This window comes from Apus apus, chromosome 3 (genome assembly GCF_020740795.1).
Source record: "Apus apus isolate bApuApu2 chromosome 3, bApuApu2.pri.cur, whole genome shotgun sequence".
NCBI classification, from domain to species: Eukaryota; Metazoa; Chordata; class Aves; order Apodiformes; family Apodidae; genus Apus; species Apus apus.
In genome coordinates, this window is record NC_067284.1 from 9,561,882 (window position 1) to 9,586,409 (window position 24,528).

The window sequence follows — 24,528 nt, forward strand, 5'->3', positions numbered from 1 at the left end:
CACCTGAGGTGAAGCACCTTATCTTTTTCCAGTTCTCTGGTGTTTTAATTGTCCTTCATTTCCCAAAGATGGCTGTTAACTAGTCTGAAGTTATTTCAGCCAATTTCCTAAAGACAAAGTCTATTTAAACTCTAGTTTATCTAAGAAGACTTTAACCTATAACTTTTCCTACTGCAACTTGAATTTTCACCTCTATATGATTGGTGCCAATTGTTAGTCATATGCCACAGTTAAACTGCATAGAAGATAAAAAATTAACAAAATAAAATGGCACTTCTGGTGTTCTCAGTGTTTTGTTTTGTTTTGTTTTGTTTTAATTAGCTTTCAAACCTGCTGACTAATTGACCTTTTGCTCTTACTGTTGATGTATTGACTCAAAGCATCTTTATCTTCCTTTAAAATTTTGCTAAGCTGTAACTTGCAATTTCCAAGTTAATTTCCATTTTGGATTTGAGCTTTTACTCCTTCTGGATAAAAACTCTGGATTCCATAGTTCTGTGTTGCTACATTAAAACAATTGAAAGGACCCAGATTTAGTTCATAACACCATATTAATCTCACCTAACATTATCTATTGAGAAAGTCAGGCTATTCTAGTCTAGTTCCACATGTTCTTCCTACAATAAATGAGGAGAAGTAGGTTGAGATGAGGAGATAATCTTATGACACATCCTGTCCTAAATTTGGTGTCCAAGATAGGGAGAATAACTTGTCCTTTGGAAACACTCATCCCTGTTGCTAGTTACAAAATGTTCTCATCACACCCACAACATTGTTCTGAACTTCAGCAAATGTGGCAGATCCAGATCCAATGTTTTATTTCTGTGCTAGTGTGCAACTCTCATGAAATTATCTTAAACTGCCATACAAATATTAGTTAACTTAGGTCACAATATTTCTGTGAAGGAAGGAATTGAAGACTGAAGAACCCATCTGTTCTCCATCATAAAACAATGCTATTCAGCACTTTAAGACAAGAAATATTGTGCATGTAACTCAGCATGCAAACAGAATACAAAATTAGGAAGGATGGTCAGAAAATGAACTGAAAGAAAATGAGAAAGGCCCAAAATAAAATTTAATTATGATTTAAACCTCAACTACTCTGTTCTGAAAGATGCAATCTGTGATTTCCAATGCAAAAGTCCTTTTGGAATTTTATTTTTCTGCTTCTTCTTCAGCTAGGCAATTCTAGCACTGTATAAGTACGTGGTAATTTTTAAAAAATACTTTTTGTTTTAAGACCTATATTTTCATTGTTATATACTCCATATCACTATTCAAGTAGTTAGACATTAACTCCTTTGGTGAATCTGTCTTCTTGGTTCATTCAGACATGAGAAGATGTGCACATTATACCACCAGCAAAAAAATTTGGCATGCCTGGACGATCTTCATGGAACCTTCATGTTTAGACATCACATTTTGATTTTCAGAAACAATGAAACAGAAATGCAAAATATTATACAACTGTTCCAAACATTTCTGAGTATTCACTAGTAAAGATACATGACACATAATTTCCTAAACACGTACATCACAAAGTATGGCGGAGTACAAAATCAGTGGTTCCCAGGTGTAGGACAATGTATTCACTGCTGAGTGTTATCATAGAATCATAGAATGCTTAAGGTTGGAAGAGACCTTAAAGATCATCAGGCTCCAACCTCCCTGCTATAAGCAGGAACATTTTACACTAGACCAGGCTGCACAAAGCCTCATCCAACTTGGCCTTGAACACGTCCTGGGATGGGGCATCCACAACCTCTCCAGGCCACCTGTTCCAGCACCTTACTACCCTCATGGGGAAGAATTTCTCCCTGATATCTAACCTAAATCTCCCCTCTTTCAGTTTAAAAAACACTACCCCTTGTCCTACCACTGCGCTCTCTGGTGAAAAGTCCCTCCGCATCTTTACCGTAGGCCCCCTTCAGGTACTGGAAGCCCACTCTAAGATCTGCCCAGGGCCTTCTCTTCAACTCTCTCAGCCTGTCTTCTTAGGAGAGGTGCTCCAGCCCTTTGATCATCTTTGTGGCCCTTCACTGGACCCTCTCCAATAGGTGTTTATCTTTCCTGTGATGAGGGCTCTAGAGCTGTATGCAGTTCTCCAGGTGGGGTCTCACAAGAGCAGAATAGTGGGGGAGAATCACCTCCCTCACCCTGCTGGCCTCACTACTTTTGATGCAGCCCAGGATATGATTTGCCTTCTGAGCTATGAGTGCAGACTGGCAGCTCATGTTGAGCTTCTCATCTACTACACAGAAGACTCCTCTGGATATTTACTCAAGCTAAAATCAAATAATATCTCCTCCAGCTGCCTGAGTCCAAGGAAAGCTGGTGACAATGTAGCATCTGATATTGTTGAGAGTACAACTCTGGCTGTATGACATCTTAGAAAAGAGAGGCTTGAGACATTTTGAGTGGCAACTCAGATCAATCCAGAGTCAAATTCAATGCACTGAAATTTGTATTGTCTTCAGGAAGATGGAGAGATTAAGGATGAAGAAACTGCTCTTGATATAATCTGGACTTCATCCTCAATTACGAGAAAGGGATAGAATTCTTCATATTGTCAACTTGGAGCAAAATTTAGTGTGGTTGGTATCTTCCATGGTGTGCAGAACAGTCCTAGTCTTTCAATTATCTGTACAAGGGGACTGACTGAAGCTTACTCTAACTTCCCCTGCTCCTGCCTTGCCCATATACCATTTTTTTTTGCATGTTCTCTGTTTTTGTTACTGCAACTTCAAAACAGGCACAAGGCAGAAGCAGACACATCCAATGGCCACTGGCATTCACTCCGTGTACTCATGTATTACCACGTATCACTGGTGAATATCCTGAACTGCTGCAGCTAAATGTACTAGAATTCATGAGTCAAAATCTTCAATTTCTACTTCTGTAAAATGAGATGATAAAACTTTGAAGTTTCTGGTATGTTCTACAAGTCTCAATCAGTGTTTACAAAGTGCTTTGAGATACTGTTTTAAAAAAAAAGATTCATATGCCTCTCACTATATGTTATTAACTCAGGAAATTTTCTGGAATTTAGGTATGGGAATATTTTCTTACAGTCCTGGCACAAAATATTTAGAAAAATCCAGATCACAAATAAGAAACTTTTAAAAGTGTACACTAGTGTTTAGTGTTTAGAACGTCAAATGACAGCACAATCTAGACATTTCAACTTGAAGCTGATAAACACATACAGATTTTTAGAAGGAGGCTTCATATTTCAGAAATACTTTGATATCAGACCCAAACACATGCAAAACACTGATTTTGCGTGCTGCAACAGTGGATCTGAGGTGGTATGTGTCTGTCCACCCACTATTGTACAGGCACTCAAGATACTAGTCATGAAACTATTTTTACCATCATGAGCTTGGTCTTTTAACCACCCACATTTGTCTTTTAGGTTCTCATCTGTCAGCAAAATAATTCACACCTTCACTTTTAGCCCCAACCTAAAGCCAAGAATAATAAAAAAGTAATAATTTTTGAAATTTCATTATTTCTCCTCAGCATTTATTTGCCTCCGTATTTTTTGAGGACATTTATGTGAAATTATTCCTGCAACAGCACTCATAAAAAACCCTAGATTTCTGTGAAAAATAAATTCTGTTTAAAATATTCAGTAGGAAGTAAACTGAGTAAAATTTCTTTTGAGTTGCAGTCTGAAGGGAAGCAGATAATTTTCATTCCCATTTACAGCATGGTTCACTGATTCTATAAGGGGACTCTTCAAGAAAGAAAGTAGCTGCTTCACACTAAAAAGTGTCCTTCTACCTTTCAGTACATGGTAACTATCAGGATCCTTTGTTCATTTGTCCAAATGCATTTGCTTTCCAACTGATCCATTTTCCAAGTCACTAGAGAACTTCATATTCTGTATGTTCAGACATCGTTTTCGTAACGGTTCATCTCTCTTTTCAAGTGGATCTTTCATTAGCTCAGGGGTGGGAAATTTTGTTAACATTTGCATATAGGGGTCATTAATTCGGACAGAGTTTCCCTGGAACGAGGGCTACTTGACACTGCCCTCTAATTATGCTCTTGAACTTTATCCTGGGCTTTCTGTCCTCCACAATGATATTCACAGATCATGATAATGTAAAGAACCACTGAGATTATCCAGTCTGGCCTTAAGGAAGGAGTCTTTCATTAATTAATTCTTGAAAAAGAATAGCAGGTAGTAACTGTAGTCTGCAAAGTGCTAACGGTCAACAAGGTTAAATAAGGTCATATAAAGATGATTCTCAGCCTATATACAGTATTTGCAGAAAGGTAAATTTATATATAGTGATATACTGTAATAGACAAGAAATCTGTCAGTTGGCTACAAAAAGTTCAGTAACCTCTGAACCACCATTTAAGAAAAAAACATCTTTTGAAAATTCAGAGTCATGCAGTATCTACCATCAAACTGAAAAAGTGCACTATTCCATTACTTCATTGATTATTCTGCCGTTGTCACTGTTACAAAACTTTGTCTTATTTCTAGTATAAGTGCACAGAGTTTAAACTTCCAACCACAGGCAAAAAGCTCTGGTGTTTTCTAATTATGTTAAAGGTAGCAATCAGCTATGAGCATGTTCTCATCTCTCAAATGAGTTAATTCAGGTGTTCCAACAGGGTAGGTGCCATCTTCATTTTTGCTGAGTACCTGGGTAACTTGTGTAGAACTCTTACATTTATCTCATTAATTTCTCTTACCATAAAATATTTTAAAGAGACACCAGATTCTTTCCAGCTTCTATGAAGATACAGAATTATGACTGTTACAAACTGCTTCAGAAAAGCGTATAACAGAACGAATTTCCATCTGGATTAACAGTGTGCACTGTGGTGCCACAGCCTTCATGGTAGGTTGGAGGCCAGTTAAATACATGCATAGCAAGTATTGCATATCTTTATCCTCCTATCTAATGTTTGTGAGTTCTAAGCTGAATCCAAGCTGTTATGACCCCTTTCCATGTTGTACAACCACCCTTAGCCTGGGGCTGAGTGGCATCTATGAGAATCAATTCTTAGCTATGTTACTTAGGGAGGAAACAACTCAGTTGCTATCCTGCAATTGCCAGGCACATTATAGCTTGAAAAGTGGACAGCACTATGTCATAACATTAATGTATTTCTGAGAATACCTGTGCAGTCAAAGAGGAACTACATTTACTAGTAACACCAGAAGCATTTTGTCAATCACTTCACACAGAGTCATCCACAAATCTTGATAGTTCCATGTCAACAACACTCCTTCAGATAGGACACTTAAAGATTTGCTGTCACCATAAAAACACTTTTGCATGAATGGCAAGCTATATGCTTACTTACCAGTCATTCACAGTCATCAGGTGATTTGAGAAGTCTGTCCTTTAAGTCTGACATGTGAAATATGAATACAGAAGGGGATAACCCTAGAGAGAATGCACAGACAACATGAACCTCACATGCTCTGAGTTCTCTACATAAGAGCTTGTGGTGTGGATCCATGCATGCTTACATCTGAGATATTGTAGTACGGGTGAAATGCAGTGTGTCAGACTCAGTGTCTCAATAGTCTGATATTTTTGGCTTTTAAAATTAAATTCAATAACCCACTGGAAAAATGAACCCTTCCACCTTTTACAACCAGACAACAATCCACTTTTACCACTGCAAAATGACAAGAGACTGAAATGACTTGTTACATTTTACTTTTTCAAAAGCCGTACCTCACCTAGAGCATAATCCTACTCACATTTAAGGGCAGTACAAGTGATTTGCAGTTAAAACTGCATGAAAATATGTCAAAATAGTATTTTAAATATGTTTGCTGACTCTATAGATGGGAGTCCTACTAATACACAATTATATAGAATATATAATTACTTATTTTGATTTCCTCCAAGCCTATTAATTACCTCTAAGATTTCAAATGCCTTACGGCTTCCCACAAAACCTGGCAGTCTCTTTATGGCACGTTGAAGCATGAATGTCTCCTTTGGCACTTTTAAATCTTCATTCTGCAGCACCTATCCTGCTGCTACTGAGATTTCAGCTGAAAACACTTTATGGTCTGCCTTTACTGAGGACTCAGCCTAAGATATAGCTCACTGAACTTTGACTAATGTAACATCTACTCTAACTTAATCAATAAGGATCATTCTAAAATCTGTGGGTCATGTAATCTTTCTAATTAAGAAAGTGATATTAAGTCAACTTGAACCACCTGCTGGCAATGCCTACCTCTCTGTATAGAGATAAGAAAAAGAATGGATCAGGAGGCCAAGGCTATGTGTATACCAGTAAAAAGAATAGGGCATGGACTGTTTTCTGGCCTGAGCCCAACCAATAAGGCACAATTTTGAGTTCTCCATTCAATTACACACAACTTCTTGTCTGCCAAAACAGGCACCCAAACTGCTACTGGAATGGTCCCAGGCCTAGACTGTTCCCCAGTAGCATCTGATTATTGTCTAGGAAAGGAACAACTGGCCTCAGAAAAAATAAAAAGTGCTGGGATCTCTAAGGTGCACTTACAGCTGGGTGCTATCGATGATTGCAGGCAGTGGTAGGGCCCACATCCTGGTCTTCTGTGGTTTACCAGTATGAGTGTGACCTAAGTACATGCAACTATCTAATTTCTAGACAGCTAAAATTTAATCAAATTAATATACATTTTGCTGTTGAAGATATTCTGTATTAAAAGAGTGAAATACAGTTAAAATAAATTTTTTGGCATGTAAAAAAAAGAATTATTGAAACCTCATTAACCAATTCAGCCACTGTGCTAAAGTCATTGCTTACAGAGCATTTAGCCAAAAGCCACATATCTGAGTACAGTCTGCATCAGAAGATCCTCTGCGGCTCCATCAGGCCATTTACCAAGACTGGCACTGTAATCATGCCAGATACCAAGACTGGCACTAGTGCTACAGAAGCTCTTTCATTCCTGGTCTCCCAACAGGCAAGAACTAAAAATAAAGTTCTATATCCCAGACAAAATTAAGAAAGCTCCTCTTACGGATTATGAAACAGGAGGAGGCTATTTGAATCTACATAGGGATTCTTACTTGAAAAATAAAAATTAATTGTAAGATAGATTCGCATGCAAAAAGCAATTGTGATACACCAAAGTTTGTTTACACTCTGGAATAAAATAAATGGTTTTATTATTAGATTTAAGTTTTTCTCATACTCATCTACTGTTTGAATCTTTTTTTTCTGTTCATCTTGACACTCCTACAGATCCCTTTTCTGAATAACTATTATGAAAATGATATTGTCTGATTAACAGCTGTGTAGCTTCCCAATAACTTAAGAGCTCATTCTGTAATCACAGAAATAGTCTTTCTGAGTGCACTGGGACTATTTGCATGAATAAAGACTTGCAGCCTCAGTCCCTAAATTTGTATTTATAGTATCTTTAAGAATAATAAAATTAAATTACAAATGAGCCACTGATTAAGTATCCTTTCAAGTGCTATAAAATCTTGCATTTAGCTAGAGCTCCCTACTGTTCCTGCAATAAATAAGTGTTCAGAAAGATAACACTGAAGAGTTTGGTAGGCATGCAGATCATGGGATCTGCTTCATCTCAGTTTTTTTTGATAGAAAATGGCTTTTCAGGTTTACATATAATCCGAAAAGATACTCAGGGGAACCAAAGTTCATTCTAGTTCCTCTTCAGACACTGCAACCACAGCTTTGAAGAATTTGAAGAGATGCGTTCTCCTCTGACACGCAACTGGGGACAGCTGGCCAAGCACAAACCCACAGAAACAACAGGCTCTTGTCAGACACCTTAGTTACAGTCAGTTACAAAGAAATCTAGTGAGAAAAAAAAGCTCCAAGGAGAGCTGGATGCTTGCGAATACGTCCCAAGAGAAAAATAATGCTATGCTGGAAGAGCTGCTCTCAGTAGCAGAATTGGTTAAAGCACAGGTGCTCCTTAGTTTCCTCTTCCTCTTGTACCAACTTTGTTTCTTCAAATATCTCTGTATTTCCTGCTCTGAGAATAGTTCCATGTCTGAGACACTGTGTGTCTCTCATATCTTTTGTCTCACTCCAAAATATATTTCCTTTCCCTCTCACATAGTGGAAGAGACAGAGAGATGTTTTTTCCAGCTACACCCCCCATCACCACCCAGATTATTCTCTTTTCCAAAGCAGGCTTTGGGGAGCAAGCAAGCTTGAAGAGAAGAAGGAATTAATCTTCTGCTCCTGGATGAATGTCTATCCCACACCCCTCAGAAGTTCCCAGATGAGAAAACACTGGTCAGTTGTTTTAGTGCTTTTTTCTGTACTTAACCAAAACCTACACAGTTCCAACTTCTGTAACCTTAAACTGCAGATCTGATTAGATATTTTGTTCAAAATGTATCATGCTCTATATGAGCAAACGGAAAAAATATCAGTTGCCTAGGGTCTCAGTTTGTCCATAATAAGACCAACCAACCAAACTTTTTTTTCTGTGAACTATGAAAAAAAACCCCAACAAACAGTCAGAAAAGTGGTCCTATGTTCACATCTATCATATTAATTGATTAAAAAACCACCTTGTTTCAAAAGGCTGAATGTTGACAAAAATATCTGCACAATATACAAAATACACACTATTCATGCATGGAAAAACCCCTGATACGAGGCTGAAATCTGTAACTGGGATTTCTGGTTGGAGAGGGGGGCATTAGGCAGAACAAAACTTATGAGCCTCTTTAGTAAGAATCTGATTCAAGGCCTGTCATTATAATTGCAGACTCTGTCAGCAATTTTAGTGGTATTTAGATCATGCTGCAAGAGCAGAAATTCTATATTAACTTAGTTCACTTCAGGATGTTGAGGAAGATCACTCCTTGGATTGCACTAATGCTGCTAGACACATAAATATATAAATATATATATATATAAACATTTTATCTCTGAAACGATTGTACAAATAAATAGTCATCACTTACTGAAGAAGTCCCACTACCTCAAAAATTACTTCTTTAATAGGAGAGCCATGAGAAGTGAAGGGGCTCCTCCCTAAGGCTAGCAGGACTTAGCACTTTGTCATTTTTTAACTGGAAAAAGTAAGTAGGGAAGATTAGAAAAATTACTTTCCTGTGAATGATAAGTACTTTGCAGTCCCAAAATTCAAGCAAAGTAGAAGCCAGAGTGAAAGGTCCTCAACATCTCAGCTTAAGTTTTACCTTGAATCTCACCTCACTCCATCTTGAGGTTGACAGACGAGCACAAGTAGATTAAACTTGTCTGGCTGAAGCCACTATATTCTCCTCTTGCCTCTTGCAGAGGTGGCCACTTGCAGCTGGGAAGGTTGGTCAGCTTTAACGCTGTTCCTTGAGCAGCTTACCAGTGGCATGGTAAAGCAAAAAGCCAGCTGTAAGATGATGCCCTTCAGAAGCAGCCTCACATGGAGCCAGCTTTCCTAACCATGGGGACAACACCCAGAGGGAAAAGGGTAAGGCAAAGTGCTTCAAGACACTTCAGCCCCTAAAGTTTGATCATCTTGTGAGTCAAGACTCTCTATCACCCTGAATATCCTTTGAACTTGTTGCTCTTATTACTTTGTGTATACACTAGGCCATTTTCTATGCCCTGCTCTGAAACCCCTAGCACATGCAATTTCTCTGTTGTCTCCACTTTCAGGCTTAGCACGGACCACAAAATTTACTCTCTGTTATTTAGCACCTCGAGCTAGACAGCAACTTGGCCGTAGAAAGGAACAGTCGGTGTTTTATCCACGATTAAACACAGACAGCTCTTAAACTGTTCACAGTGCATTTTTACTAAACAAAAGGCATATTATTGGCTTAGAGCCATTTCACATAAATATTTCTTGGTCTAGATCTAATAATGTCAAACATCCCGAAAAACATTAAAAGAATTGTATAACAAGATGTGTATGTCAGCTCACATAAAACTGAGAAATTTAAGGTTGATTAGTTGGAAATTGTAGTACTGTATGAAGTGAATGTTGCTGAAATCTATAAAAAATATAACATTAATATATAAGCAGAAGTTCTTATATCTATTCCAGATGTATCATTTAGTCTGGTTTCTTGGTGTATGCTACCATGCTCTCTGTCCTACAAATGACTTTTGAAGCCACTGACCCGTTTCAACCAATTTAATAACAAATTTAACTTTTCAAATTTCATACAATAATTGGAATCTAAATAGAGGAAAGAACCCCTGATTATTGTCTGCCTTGATGTAAAAGCAAATACAACTTATTCCTTTACCTCCTTTGAGAGGCATCAGGCATCTGGCCACTCAGCATCGGTATGTTGGCAAGAAATCATCACAAGCAGAACATCAAAACACCTATAGCAAGTAATAAAAAAACAGCCTAAATGAAGTTGAGAAGGAGGGAAATACTGTCTGTGGGAAGAAGAAAGGAAAAGAAATTAAAGGGACAAAACCAAAAGGAAAGAAAACTTTGCTGCTTCCACTATCTGTTGAATAACCTTTTCCTTCCAAACTTTTTTCTTCTTTTTTTTATTTCTTTTTTCCCAAAAAAATTTCCTTTGTTAAACTCCATGAGCATGTCCTGCATTTTTGTAAGGAGAAGCTTGCATTTACAAGCTAATAAACAGCAACCATCAAATAAGATGTAAAAGATTAAGACCTTTTGTGTATGTGTATATATGTCTTGCTTTGAGTTACCAGAAGATCTTAATACATGAATTTACACAGTATTAGAGGTGCTAGAAATGCTAGAAATTAGAGAAACTAGAATGAGGTTCAGGATGTCATTCATTAATGTACTGAAACATAGGCTGTTGGATCAAAATATCAGGATGATCAAGTTAAAATATGGAATATTTTTCTCATGAAGATTGAGAATGGCTCAGCCTTTTCAGTTTTGCAAGGACAAACACTGAAGTTGTTTGTTTCGTATTTGGAATACTTCCATTAATCACTGCTTCAAATGATAGCAGCTACACCATCTTCAACAGTGAGTAGCTGGTCCCAGAGAAATCATTGTGTACAGCCATAGTAGGAATTAATGAAAAGCAGATTTTATTCCCATGCTTGATTCTTCCTCTGTGACTCTTCTATGTATACAGGTCCTAAATAGTGACCTCAGTGTACCTCATTTAAAGCATATATTGCCATGCAATTTCTCGTATTTCAAGAGAAAAGTGGTACTCAAGGATTTCTACAGTAGCTTTTTAATGAAAACTGGAATATTCATTTTAAAATGTTCTCACTAGCAATCAGTAAACATGAAAAAAAGGCTCATCCTGTAAATTAGTCAGTACAAATTATTCTTCCACTCTGTATTAATGACTCAACACCAGCTTGGTAGAAGATATTAAGCTGGGTCTCTCGGGGATCTATTCTGGCTTCAATATCATTCAATATTTTCATTAATGACTTGGAGGCTAAAGTTGGGAATATGTTAATTGCACTTGTAGATAAACACATTGCTGAAAATAATAAAAATATCATGGCGGTACAAGACAGATGTAAATGGCAAAGCCTCCTCCTCAGTGTAGATTATGACAGAAGCCTGGTAACCATGACCAGGAATTCTGAATTTTATTGTCCCACAGTTAATAAAAAATATAATTATGATAAATAGGTTATAATTTCTGAAAAAGAATGCAGAATCCAATGAGATTCAAAGTATCCCTGATAAGGACAAATAACAAGATGTGCACATATGAAATACAAGAATCAGTAACTTTGCAGTTAGAGAGAAGGATCTAGATACTTTAGCAGAACTGCTAAAGCAGAATTGCATGATGAATTAAATGAGTCAACAACATGACATATTTCAAATACCATAAATGCTATCTGGGTTGTATTATTAGGAGTGTCATGTTAAACAAGCGAGGCAATTATGCTGCATTACTTAGCAGTACATCAGTGCACTTTAGAGCACTATTTTCAGTCCCAGTTACTCCTCAAAAAAGTGCAGAACAAACAGACGAAAAATTTGAAGTTTTCCTAAACAACAATTTAATCAAATTTGGAAGAAAATCTCAAGTGGAAGAGTCCGAAAAACAGATTTAATACAGATTTAATAAACTTTAAGTTAAATAAATTGATGTTGTAAATACTATGTGGCTTAATTATATTTGCATATTAACCAGAACTAAACATAATGTTACAGGATTAAATTTAAGATTTAAGACTGAAATCTGAGCAAAAATATTTTCTAAAGCTTTGACTTCAAATTGACAATGAAAACAACTGCCAGTTCAGTCAATAAAAACACCAATTATTGTGAGAAAATAGGCACATAATGTGGGGTTAATGGGAAAATAATTCATTTGCTACAGAGTTTGGGAATACTGGGACAATAAGCCAGATATTCCTATTTTCACAAGAAGCCAAAGCCATTCCCAACAGAAGGCCTAGAAAAAAATATTACCTATGAATCTCGTTGCTACTGGAAGTGTCCCTGGAGAAAGTGCATTAACTGGTATAGAGAAAGAGATTGCCAGCCAAAATGCATAGAGAAAAGCTTAACATCACGAGTGCAGAAAGTGGGACAAAGACAACACAGAGGATTGGGAAAAAAAAAAAAGAAAAAAAAAAGAAAAAAACAAAAAAAGAAGGAAAAAAAACCGACTAGTTTCAGGAAATTTGATCCACATTATAGAAGCAGATTAGTGCTTCTTGTAGGATCAGAAGTAAAAAGTGGACAATAAACAGGGATAAGAGGCAGCTGCATGCATGGAAGTGACTGAGTACACCAAGTCTTATAAGAAGTCCCACAAAGGTGAGTTTTGGGAGCCGGGGCTATGGGGAAGGGCAGAAACAGTGGGGCAGTGCAGGTGCAGAGATGATCCCTAGTACAAAAGAGAGAGATTTTTCTATGAGGAGGTTGAGTGTAATGTTGTCATTTGGCAAAGACACGTCAGGTCAGGACGCAGGGAAGGATTAAAACAGTGTGTCTGTGTATCATCTTTCTACAGGGCTATGTGATCCCTTGCAATTACAAATCTTTTTACCTTATAAGAAACAAGGAGGACCAGAACCAATGATCCCATGCTCTATTGCAATGAAAATTAATGGATAAAAGCTCAGTTACTTTTTCTTCCATGTGTTCTGAGCATTCCACTAAGAATGAAATTTATCCCCCCTTTTTTTTTTTTCTCCAGCTGTCTAACAATTAATTATCTATTGTTAGTCTGGATCCTTCACTAGTCAGCAAAGGAAACTATACTCTCATAGGGCCTTCCCTTTTTCATTCTTTTTCTCTTTCCCTTCGTCCCTCCTCCCTTCTTTACCAGTTCTCTTTCTTTTCTTTCTTCATTTCTATCTTTCTTATACAAGGTAGTTTTCTGCAAATGTTGTGTACTGAACTTGCTCCAGGGGGATCTGATGAACACCACAGCTGGGTGCAGTTGCAGAGTGACAAGGAAAATGGACATGTACCTCTCAGTGGTGTGGAGCTGTTGGGAGTCCACTGATTGCTACCCAACAGAACCTACTGATAACACTGTCCAAGTAAAAGCTACTGACTTTTTCTTTAAATATTTACTGAACACTTCCCAAAAATACAACATATCCCACAATTCTCTCTCCTCATTAACCAGAAAAGCCCATTCATTATTTTTTCTAGTAGCTCCATTATGTTTTCTCTTTTCTTTTTTCTTTTTTCTTTTTCTTTTTTTTTTCCATGCTGTCCCCTGCATATAACTTACTCCCTAGACTGGAAACTTGCTATCACTGACAGTTCACTAGGTGACACATGGGAAGGTCTTGCACACATAATTATATGGTTTAATTAGTACTAAAGGGAATTACATGTATAAATACAACATACATTTGGAACTCTGTTTAATACAGAGCTGGATGGCTATTGAACTTTCCCTTTGTTAAAACAAAAGAACCATTTCAAGAACAAAATGAAGTTTTCCTTTAATGTTAACAATATTTACCTCTTGGTTATAGTCTCCAATCCACTAAGCTGTAATGGTAAGCAATCATTCTATGAGGAAGAAAGGGACTGAGATTCTCTCAATAAAAGGTTATATTTTTGCATTTCTTATCAAATGAGAAATTATTTCTTTATATCCATTTTTAAAAAGCCATGGAAAAGTCTGATTTACTAAGTGAATATACATGTATTTGAAAAATTCTTATACCCCCTTAGAATGTTTATGATTCTTACTTATTGCAATCAGAAACATAATTTATTGCTTATAGTATTTAGAAGACATTACATGGAAGAAAGAGACAAAACTAAGTTGACAGAAACATCAATGTATTCCAAATACAACGACAGTCTTGTGTACCACAGACTAATATAAAGGTTTGATTAGTTATACCATAGCATTTGAAATCTTGTTTGCTCTACACAAAAAAAACCCCAAAATAATAGTAGAAAAAAGATATAACTGTAAGCAAGATATGTGATGAATGATAGGAAGCAATTTAATTCTTCAGTGATACACTATCACTCATTTGGAGGGAAATGTCAAATTTCCCAAAGGAAAAGGAATTCTCATATATTTTATGGTTGTCTTTTCAAGTTAGAAACTGGATATTAATCAGAAACATAAGTATGTTTAATAACCAGTAAATTCAGTTGTTCAACAGAACTTTCATGAACAATCTGAATAGAGGAAAATACTTACACAAAGTAGGAAGAAATTTTGATGTTTCTGAAATTAAACAAGTCCTTTCATACATGATTATACCTTGAGATCTCTTAATGATTAGCTATTGAAAGCAACTGATGTTGCAAACTAACCTTTTTGCATGTATCCCACAATCTGCAAAAGGAAATGCTTGGACATATCACAAAAAGATCCAATCCACCAAGCTGTAGATGCTTTGTTAACTTTAATCACAGCACTCACAAAAATGTTTCCAAGATCAACATTCAATTAAGTATTTAAAACTACAAGGACTGAAGCCATATGATTTTCAAACACTAATTACTTTCCCATTTACAACTGTGGAATCCATATGCAATATTTTTCTCAATTAATGTGGACAGCTCATTATACTGGGGGAAAAAAAAAGAAATATATTTTAAATGTCTTTCTCTTGTTAAAAGAAATATGAAGGAATTTAGCTCTGGAATTTCACTGAGCTTAATAGATAAGTGACATGGTTAAATCACATCTGTCATTTTACAGATGAAAGGATTTGCCAGAATGTGAATTGCAAGTATAAATCTTCTGTATATGAATAGGATAGTAGACAGTCTCAGGTTCAGTTTTCTGAGCCATGATTTGCTGACAGTAATGGCCTTGGCGATTAGCAGTAGGTTTTCATAATACTTAAGCAACAAACTTTGAGGATCACGGCTTTTAAATCAAACCTTAAAGTTATTTGAATTACTTCGTATTGTGGAATCAGAAGGCCAGCACCCCATAAATCCCCTTGTATTCTTAACTGCTATTGACAGGGCTCTGCTGCAGCATTACATGACTTCTGATTTATTTTGTATGGGAAATGTAGTACTTGCTGTGGAAGTATTGCAATACTGGAAATCCTCAGAGGGTGGCTTTATTGTATTAATAGAGCAATACAAATAGAGTTTAAATTGTCTATTGCTCCATAACGTGCAAAAGAGGAGTCTGAAAGGGTACTAAATGTTTCTTTATACCAAACACGGAAGAAAGCTTATTTTTATGACTACAGTCTGACAGCTAGATCCTGCATTATGAAAGCTACCCTTAAAGCAGATCAGCGCCAGGTCAGGCAGTAAGAACTTTTTTCTTTCAATGCTCAATATGCTGGGAACTGCCTCCTCCTACACAGACTTTTCATAGAGGCCTAGGTTCATCCTCAGTGAGAAAGCAGACATTTCCAGAATGAAATAAATCACTTTTTGAAGGTTCCTCTCCTTTATATAATAAGTCCAGAGAGCCTGGACTTATTATATAAAAGGGTAAAGCAGAGTGAGGAGACTTCAGCAAAAGTATGAGTGTTAGGCTTAGGCTGAAGCTTTAATTAACTGATATTGTTGTTTCCTAAAATACATGCCAATAAGACCTATAAAATCTTTGCAGTAACTATGTTCCAAATTGACACCAAAGAGGGGACTCTCTCTTAACTTCTGCTGTGCTACCCTTACCTACCTGTGTAGGTGGCAGAGACATTCTTGATATATGGAAAAATAATGTCAGCAAGACTGGAGGCCTCCTGGACAGTTAGTGGGTATGCATTGGCCCATAATGCCTGATGTTTGACAGACAGCATTCCCTAGCTTCTGATCCAGAGAATGAGGGACACCTGGAATCACTTGGTCCTTCCTCCCTTAGGCAAGCCTTGCAGGAATGTGACCTCCAGGTACATGTGACTCTTGGTTTCACAGGTCTTATTGGCTTCCTGCCCTTGATGCCTTTCCAGACAGCATGAGCACAATACAAACCCACATGAGCAGGTTTCATGATGTGCAGTGGCTCTGTCGCTGCCTCTGTACTGTGAAAACAGTTGCTCACACACACAAGTTTCTTTGCTTTTGTGCCCTGTCTAGACACTAACTAGTAGGCTCTTTAACTATCAAGCAGGTAAGCTCTTCCTGTAGGGCAGCATGCTTCACATTGAGGCCTCACCATGACCTGGCACCTCCTCAGCACCTTCTCACTGTCCCTGGCATTTCTGGCCTCAGGAAAAGGAAGGTGCACAAAGAAAGGGATAAACTCCAGACTCTAATTCTGTTGCCTTGTACTGTTGCATCTGTATGCACCTCATCAGTGAGCAGTGCCCGTCTGCTTCTTGGATGATGCCTTCAAGGAGTGATGAGTGCTTTTGGGGGACTCAGGTGTTTTCTGCTGTTTCCTTGCCTTTATGTTTATGGCCTCTCCTTCCTTTTCGATTTATTATTTCCCACACACTTATTTTGCTCACTCCTTTTTTTTTTTAATTCATCTTCTCTTTGAGAACAGTGTGTGGGTTTCAGAAGACCTTTTGGCTGTGAATGAACTCATCCATAAGAAAAACAATCATTAGCAGTACCAACTGCTAATTTATGTTAAGGAAATGATATAAGAATAAGATATACAGAATTTTCTTCTGGCAATGTTTTCCTCTTTTCTCCCTAACTTGCCTCTTCTGTCTGCTACCTGGATTCTGGTAGTCATCAAAGTTAGCGATTTTCAGATTTAACATCTATGTTAATAGGTTCAAAACTATTAATTGACCTCTTCTTTATAGGTATTACAAGTGTATATAGCAAAAAGTAATGCAATGTAACAATACTTCTTTTTGGGAAACACTTCTCTTCTTCTGTACTTTATACTGGCTGTTTGATAATTTAATTGGATTGTCCCTAACTCTTTCATTTGAACGACAGTGAACAATAGCTCCTGATTCACTTCTGCTGTTCCATGTATGATTTTATAAGCTTCCTTCACATATATTTCTTTATATACTATCCTCAGTTTCCATAATTTATCTTCAAAATGAGGAATTTAAAAGTGTTTAGTGTATTGTATGTGGTGCTGATAGTCCAGATGGAACTTTATTTTTTCAGTTTTTCCAGATTGGATAATGCTAGAAATGAATGTGTTACTCGTTTCAGAGTCTTGTTATTCATTTTTGCAATACATGATGTTTCCTGTTTGCTTTCTTCCCTTCTCTGAATAATTACCCCCTTCTCTTTCTAGCCTTTTCCCAAATCATCTCAATGACTGTTAACTCCTTGATTAATGTGAAGAGAGATGACCTTTGCATATAATCACTGTCCTATTGGTAGTGGTAGGCTAACTCTCCTATGTAATTATGGTAAAATTATAAACAAAATCATTCTGTGCCAGAGATACACACTTATTTGCCTTTCAAAGCATTACCAAAAATCTTATTGACCTTTTTCTTGTTGTTTGGGTTTTTTTTTCTTCTTTCATTTAATCCTTTATGTTCTTGCTTCATGTACTATATTGTTTGTCTCCATTTACTTATGATCATATTTTGCACATCTGCTCATAGTGAGTGCTTGCACTGCATAGTATGTTACTTCTCAGTCCTACTAATTTAGTTCATTGGAGACACATGTCAGGAATCAAATAATGATATGGCTTGGTCCCTACACTGGAAGCTCATGGACTCAAAGAAAATATCCTACTCTATTTTGTTAAGTATTATATCAGTTTGCAGAACTGTAAGAAATAATAAACAGTACGTTTTTGAAAAAATACATCACTTTACAAATAGAAATAAAGACCAATATAATCATTAGTCCTTATCCTGATGGTCTAAAGAAAATAACTGAAAACAAAATAATGATTTCTTTTTCTCACAAGCCAAAAATTCATGAAACAGTATGCTGCATCTCCTGAAAGTGTTTAAGAATGGTTGCTTTCCTCTGGGGCATTGCAACTTCATACCACTTTCTTCCTCTGAGCTGTGCCTAAGTGGAATAATTGAACCCATAATTTGCAGTTACACTAGCGGGAATACAATTATAAAGATTCTCACTCCTAAAACACGTCTTTTTTTCATTTGATTTAGGCACTTAGGAGTTTAATTCCTATTGACTTTCAAATGTGATTTAGCCTCTTGTGGCAGATTTGTAAAGGTATTTAGGTTCCTAATTCCTGTAATCAATGGAAGATAGTAGCCTTTAAAAATCTGGCCCTGAGGTGCATAACTTCTATTGACTTTCCTAAATATCTAAGCCACTTTCAAACTTCTGAGTCACGCAGGTGTTTTGAGAAGTAGCTAAATAGTGCCTACCAGAACACCCTCTCCAATCACTGGGTGAGTAGTAACTGCAGTTACAGTGTGAATACTCTTAGCCTTTTATGGAGGGAGCTGACACTGCCTGCAGTTGGAGAGATGGCACAGAAATAAGTGATTCATTGATTGGATGCAATTACTATATAAGGCACAACACCCTGACTTATCTTGCTCACATACTGGGATCACCAGTATTGCTATAGCAGCTTATGGCATTCATGTAAGCAGCAACTTTTACTCTTGTCTGTGCAGGAAACAGAAGTGGACTTTTAAGGCATCAGTTATATTTTGCTTTGGTAAACTTAGTTCTTTCTCAGCAGTTTATTATATGCAAAATATTTGTTATTCTCTCTGAATGCTCAGTTAGAACACAACTAAATCCTTCTACGCAGAGATCCAGATAAAAATAATATTTTTTTTTTTAATTGCTAGATACATTTATTATATCTTGCAGCTGGTGGAAGTCCAAAGCATAGGCCCTGTGTGTGTGTCTTAAGAAAAGTGTGGGCAGAACAGTTGTTTTCCACAAACTGTGGACCATATGCTAGTTTTAGTGCATGTACTTCCACTGATGTCAAGTGAATATTTTTTATTCATATTTGAAGATGTCTGAGGCTCTTTACATGCAAATAAGAATAGACATTGTCCATTTTTTATATAAGTTATGTCCAGATTGAGTCGGTATGCTTTGAAGCCATATGTGTCTGCAGGCATTGATGTACAGGCACATATTCCACAGCAATATGTTGGTCTGTATAGGGAGGCAGTGTGGATAGAATGTTAGGCTGTAAGGTTTAACAGGCTTGCACTGATTCCATGTTAAACTTTTTATAATAAATGTACATCTGAAAACTGAACGAAAATGTTGTGTTCCAAACACATATACTCTCTTTTCTCAAATGAATAAAAAACAACCAAACAAAATCCCATGGACACATGCACCAGGAAGCAGCTGTGATCTTTATAATGAAATTTTGCAGGCAATTAGCCTGAAATGCCAAATAATCAGTTTAAGTAATTTAAATTGGGCAAGATGCTGTGGTTTTAAAGCAACTACTGCCCATTCTTAGAAGTTACTTGCCATTGGGATGTTTACTTTACACTGAGTACTGCGGGTTCATAATATGCAATTTGTTCTGTTATTGCAACACAATGTGTCCATGTTCAAAGAAGCCATTACCTTAATGCTGCAAAGTAACAAATGTAGTGATTGCTTTTCACATACATGAAACATAACAGACACTGATGTTGGAGAAATGTTCAGTGAGTTTGCTTTGTGACTGCAGTGGGAGCTGCAGATCCCCTATAACTATTTTAAATGATGGCACATACACATTCATACTACGTGCAATAATGACCCTTGGGAGCAGCATGAAAAATATAAGTCCATGTTATAAAAAATATCAACCTACAAACACAATGTATTGTACCAGGACATCCCTATGCCTATTTTTAATTTCTGTGATAAAAAATGATAAAATAAGCAATAAATAATTACCCTAAAATTGCAGTAACAGGTATGCTACATTTCCAACACAAGACAGAGAATACAAAATACACAATTTCTTTTAATGGTTTGCTTTCATAATTAACTATTCTGATTGTACTAGGATTGCCATATGTCCAGGTTTTTGCTGGCATGTCCTCTTTTTCCTCCCGGAAATGGTGTCCAGGTGGAATTCAAGTATTTTGGGCTTTTTTTTTTTTTTTTTTTAGAATTCCAGATGCCTGGCAGCTCAGTTGGAGGAGAGCACAGACATAATGGCTACATATGGGCAGGTCAGTGCATCTGATTTTATGCACACATGCAGGCCATCTGTATAGCTCAGGTGCAGCAAGCCCAGTACTTTCTGGATGTATTTCTTCTGGGAAATCCTGCAGAGAAAGAAGCTAAACCTATAAATTACTCGGAGTGAAAGCATACCTCCATTTATACTGTTAGAGAACTTCAGAATGAGGGACATGGCCCTAAACAGGGCTCTGGACTATTGCCATACTACGGAGCTCTTCACCAAACAAAGTTGAAAATGTCATCTCCTACAGTGTTGTCTCTGCAGCACTGTTGAGGTGCTTACAAAAAGATGAAGAGTGTAGTGCAGGGCCAAAAAAGCTGACCTGTGTAAAGCAATGGTTGGCCTTTTAAAGCCATCACATCACAAAGACACAGCTCAAATAGTACCATATATCAGACACAGCTGAGGCCATACCCTTAACTAGTAATTCATTGTTTAACTGCTTCTCAGTGAGAAGGTATTACAGCAAAGACCAAATACAATATAGTACTATTCAAGAACACTTCAGTACTCATCCACAACAGTGTGAGACAATTTGTTATAAAATATAGCATCTTTATAAAAGATAGCATCTTCTGACCCAAAGAAGTATGTCAGGTTATATATAAAGCTAGGAACATCTTTATTCACCATTGATACCCAGACCCAAACCTAGACTGAACTCTAACATTCCTGACTGTAGTGGGTTAAGTTAACACTAGCTTAACATAACTTTTTTAACTTAGTGATTTAAAAATGCATGGGGTCTTCAGCTCCAAAATTAGTAACAGATGGTGAGGCAGGATTCATTCCCAGTCCTGAGGAGCACTTTGCTATACTTTCTTTGCTCCAAAAGTGATTGAGAATGCAGCCCAAAAATATAGGTGTGCAGATTGCATCTCATGGGGAAAGCTTGGTTTGTACAGAATCTCCTTAACCATTGTTGTGCCTCATTGTTTTCTAGTATGTGACAGAGCACTGGAACAGGCTGCCCAGAGAGATTGTGGAGTCTCCTTTGCTGGAGACATTGAAAACCCGCCTGGACATGTTCCTGTGTGATGTGCTCTGGGTGAGCCTGCGCTGGCAGGGGTGTTGGACTAGAGGATCTTTCAAGGTTCCTTCCAACCCCTAGGATTCTGTGGTTCTGTGATTCTGTAATATATAAATATATAGATCTAAGCTCAAAAAAGATATGGATGAAAATTGAGGAATGTTATATAATCCAACATTTCTAGCTATTTCCGTGTCAGTAACATATGCTCTCGGTGCAGCCACAATACTCTGAGAAATGTTTTAGCACATTGCTATGAATAAATCCTTTTTTAAGAATTAGCTGACTATAATTATATATATAAATGAGTGGGAAGTAGAAGTTAGTGTTTGGGGTTTTTTTCTATTTTTGTAGAATTTCTCCAAAATACTTCATGGTATCATACAAGAAAATTGTTAAAATCCAAGAGAATATTTTAAGGTAATCTGTGTTTGAAGAAAGAAATAAACATATATACATAATTTTGAAGCAGTACCTATACAAAATATAATCTGATAAAATATAGCACAACTTTGTACTTGCCCTTCATTCCACTATACTGTCTCAGAAGCAGCCCCTTTCTTCTGTTCACCATTTGAATCATAGGTACCCTCCAATCCCATAAACCTATCGTTCATTTTTATTCCTTCTTGTTATCCACAAGATCTCACTTCCATTTTTTTTCTTCTAATGACACAAGCATTAATCTTTCCACCAAAAAAAAATCAATCTCACTTTCTTCTGATTTTGAGTTAATTGATTACTGTTCATAAAATCTTTCTTAATTTTCTCTTACCTAAACTCTCTGCTTTCCAGCTTTTACTCTTATGTACAGTGAAACAATTCTTACTACAGCTTCTAATTATTCTTTTTTTGCCAGACCCTGTTGTATCTTAATCTGTCAGCTGTGTTTGATATTACTCCTTGATTCTTGTCTCAGCCTTCGTGATGCTTTCCTGGATCCCCTCCTGCTTCTAAGTACTGTCCTTTCAGAGGACAGTAATTGATTCTCTTGATTAATTGATTAATTGATTAATTAATCTTGGCAATTGATTAATTGTCATTAATCAGAGAAACACCACTGTGGTGGATCTACACACTGTGTTCTAGATTACTTTCTTTTTCTCCTTCATTTTCTGTCTTCAAACTGATTTGATTCTTTCTCTGCTATGACAATTCACTGTTTCACTGTGGCCAAACCTGTCTTCTCCTGTACAAATCAAAATACTGTTTCAGCTCTCAAACACTCTTGAAGATATCTAGTCATTAGCTCAGACTCCATATGGCTAAAATAGGGTCCTGTTCTTCCTCTTAAAGACTTCCTCCATTATTTTCCTTCTGTTGATAAAAGCAGCCAAATACTTAGCCATCAATCAGATCTATCTCACCTAACCATCACTGATACCAGTATAAACAATTAAAGCTGAGTAGTCATTTAGACTTCCTTAATAGTTAATGAAGATTACTAGATACTTCTAGGCCAATTTAGACTTTTCTCTAGATCTTTGTCTCCAGACTGTGTCTAAATCTTTTGAAATATTTAAAATTTTGAACTCAAGATGGTTGCAGCCTTTTCTGTCCTTTCTGTCTGTTTCAGCTGGTTCTTGTCATCTGGCATTTCAGTTAGCACAACATCTCCCAAGCCCTAAGGCAGGTAACCTTTCTCTTTCAATACATTCAAAATGGTTCTGTAAGGATCTTTTTTGATATCTTGGCATAATGACCACCTCATCTCATCCCTTCACAGTGTTCATTTGGCTTTCCTTTCCTTTTTGCACTGAACTCTGGCTACCTGCTTTGAAGGAAGGGCCTTTTGTGGTTTATCTTAGCTATTTTCATTCTGCTAAATGCAGTTGTTCATTTTTTTTTTTCTGTTTTTTCTTACTTTTGGAAAGGTATCCTTGGGAACATCTGCAATCTTAATTCACCATCTTGCTTTAAATCTTAACTCTGCTTTTCCCTGGTGTCTTCAAAACACTTCCCAACTGCCTGGCTGCTAGTGCTGAGCCAACTGCCTACAATGCTGACCAAAAAGCCTTATTGTTTCCTTACTTTCCTATTGTAAAAACCTGAGCTTAAATATTTTTCTTAATGGTGAGTTGAGTTGTTGAATGTGATCAAAACTTAATAAAACAATATGCTCACTGTTTGAGGGATTTGATATGAAAGTGAGGAAAAAACAATTAATTCAAATGACAAGGAATTTTAATAAAGCTCAGTATCTATGTGAGGAATAGGCTTGTTAAATACAAAAATTATAAGACTGAAAAAGCAATTAACCAAAAGTAGTATTACAAAAACAGTATGTAAATATTGACTTAAATAGTCTGAGACGGTATATTCCACCTGTAACTTCATTTCTCAGCGTTTTAAAAGAAAATCTTTTCTTGTCAAATGGATTACATAGTGAGTCTGGGGGAAAAAAATAATGCTATTTCTTTTATTGTTATCATTATCATCACTGTCATCAAGACTCTTCCATTAAGCACTCATGATCAGCAGGATGTGCACACTAAGGAGACCTGATCAATGGTCCACACAGTTACAAACACAGAAAAATAACTTTTTCATCCTTTTTCATTCTTTCAGCACATTTATGTGTTTTCCTTGTATTCTTATTGCTGTCCTTCCTTTCCTCACTCTCCTCCTTTCTGCCTTTCAATCCTGAAAGCAATCATAATGGCAGAAGAAATGGAGTAGTCCAGACATTTCAGCCTAGCCTCAGCAAAAGCAATGAAGGAAATGGACCTGGCCAGATCAGTCACACAACATGCTGGAGTAGCTAATGAGAGTCAGGAGCAGTAACTGACATTAGAGCTGACTGATCCTCAGGAAAACGTCTTGTGAAGGTTGATCTCTAAAAGATCTATTACATTCACCATTTACTGTCCCACCTCTATTTCATTTGTGTCTTTTAAAAAGAAGAAAATAGGAATTATCACATGATTACTACAAAATTCTCCAGCAGACCCAATACTATGTTTTCTGTCATGAAAGAATGAGACTTACATATAACTTAGTGAAGGTATTCAACCCAGAGAGCAGTTTGTGGCCTGCAAGCCAAGTCATGCAGAGTGCCTCTCATCC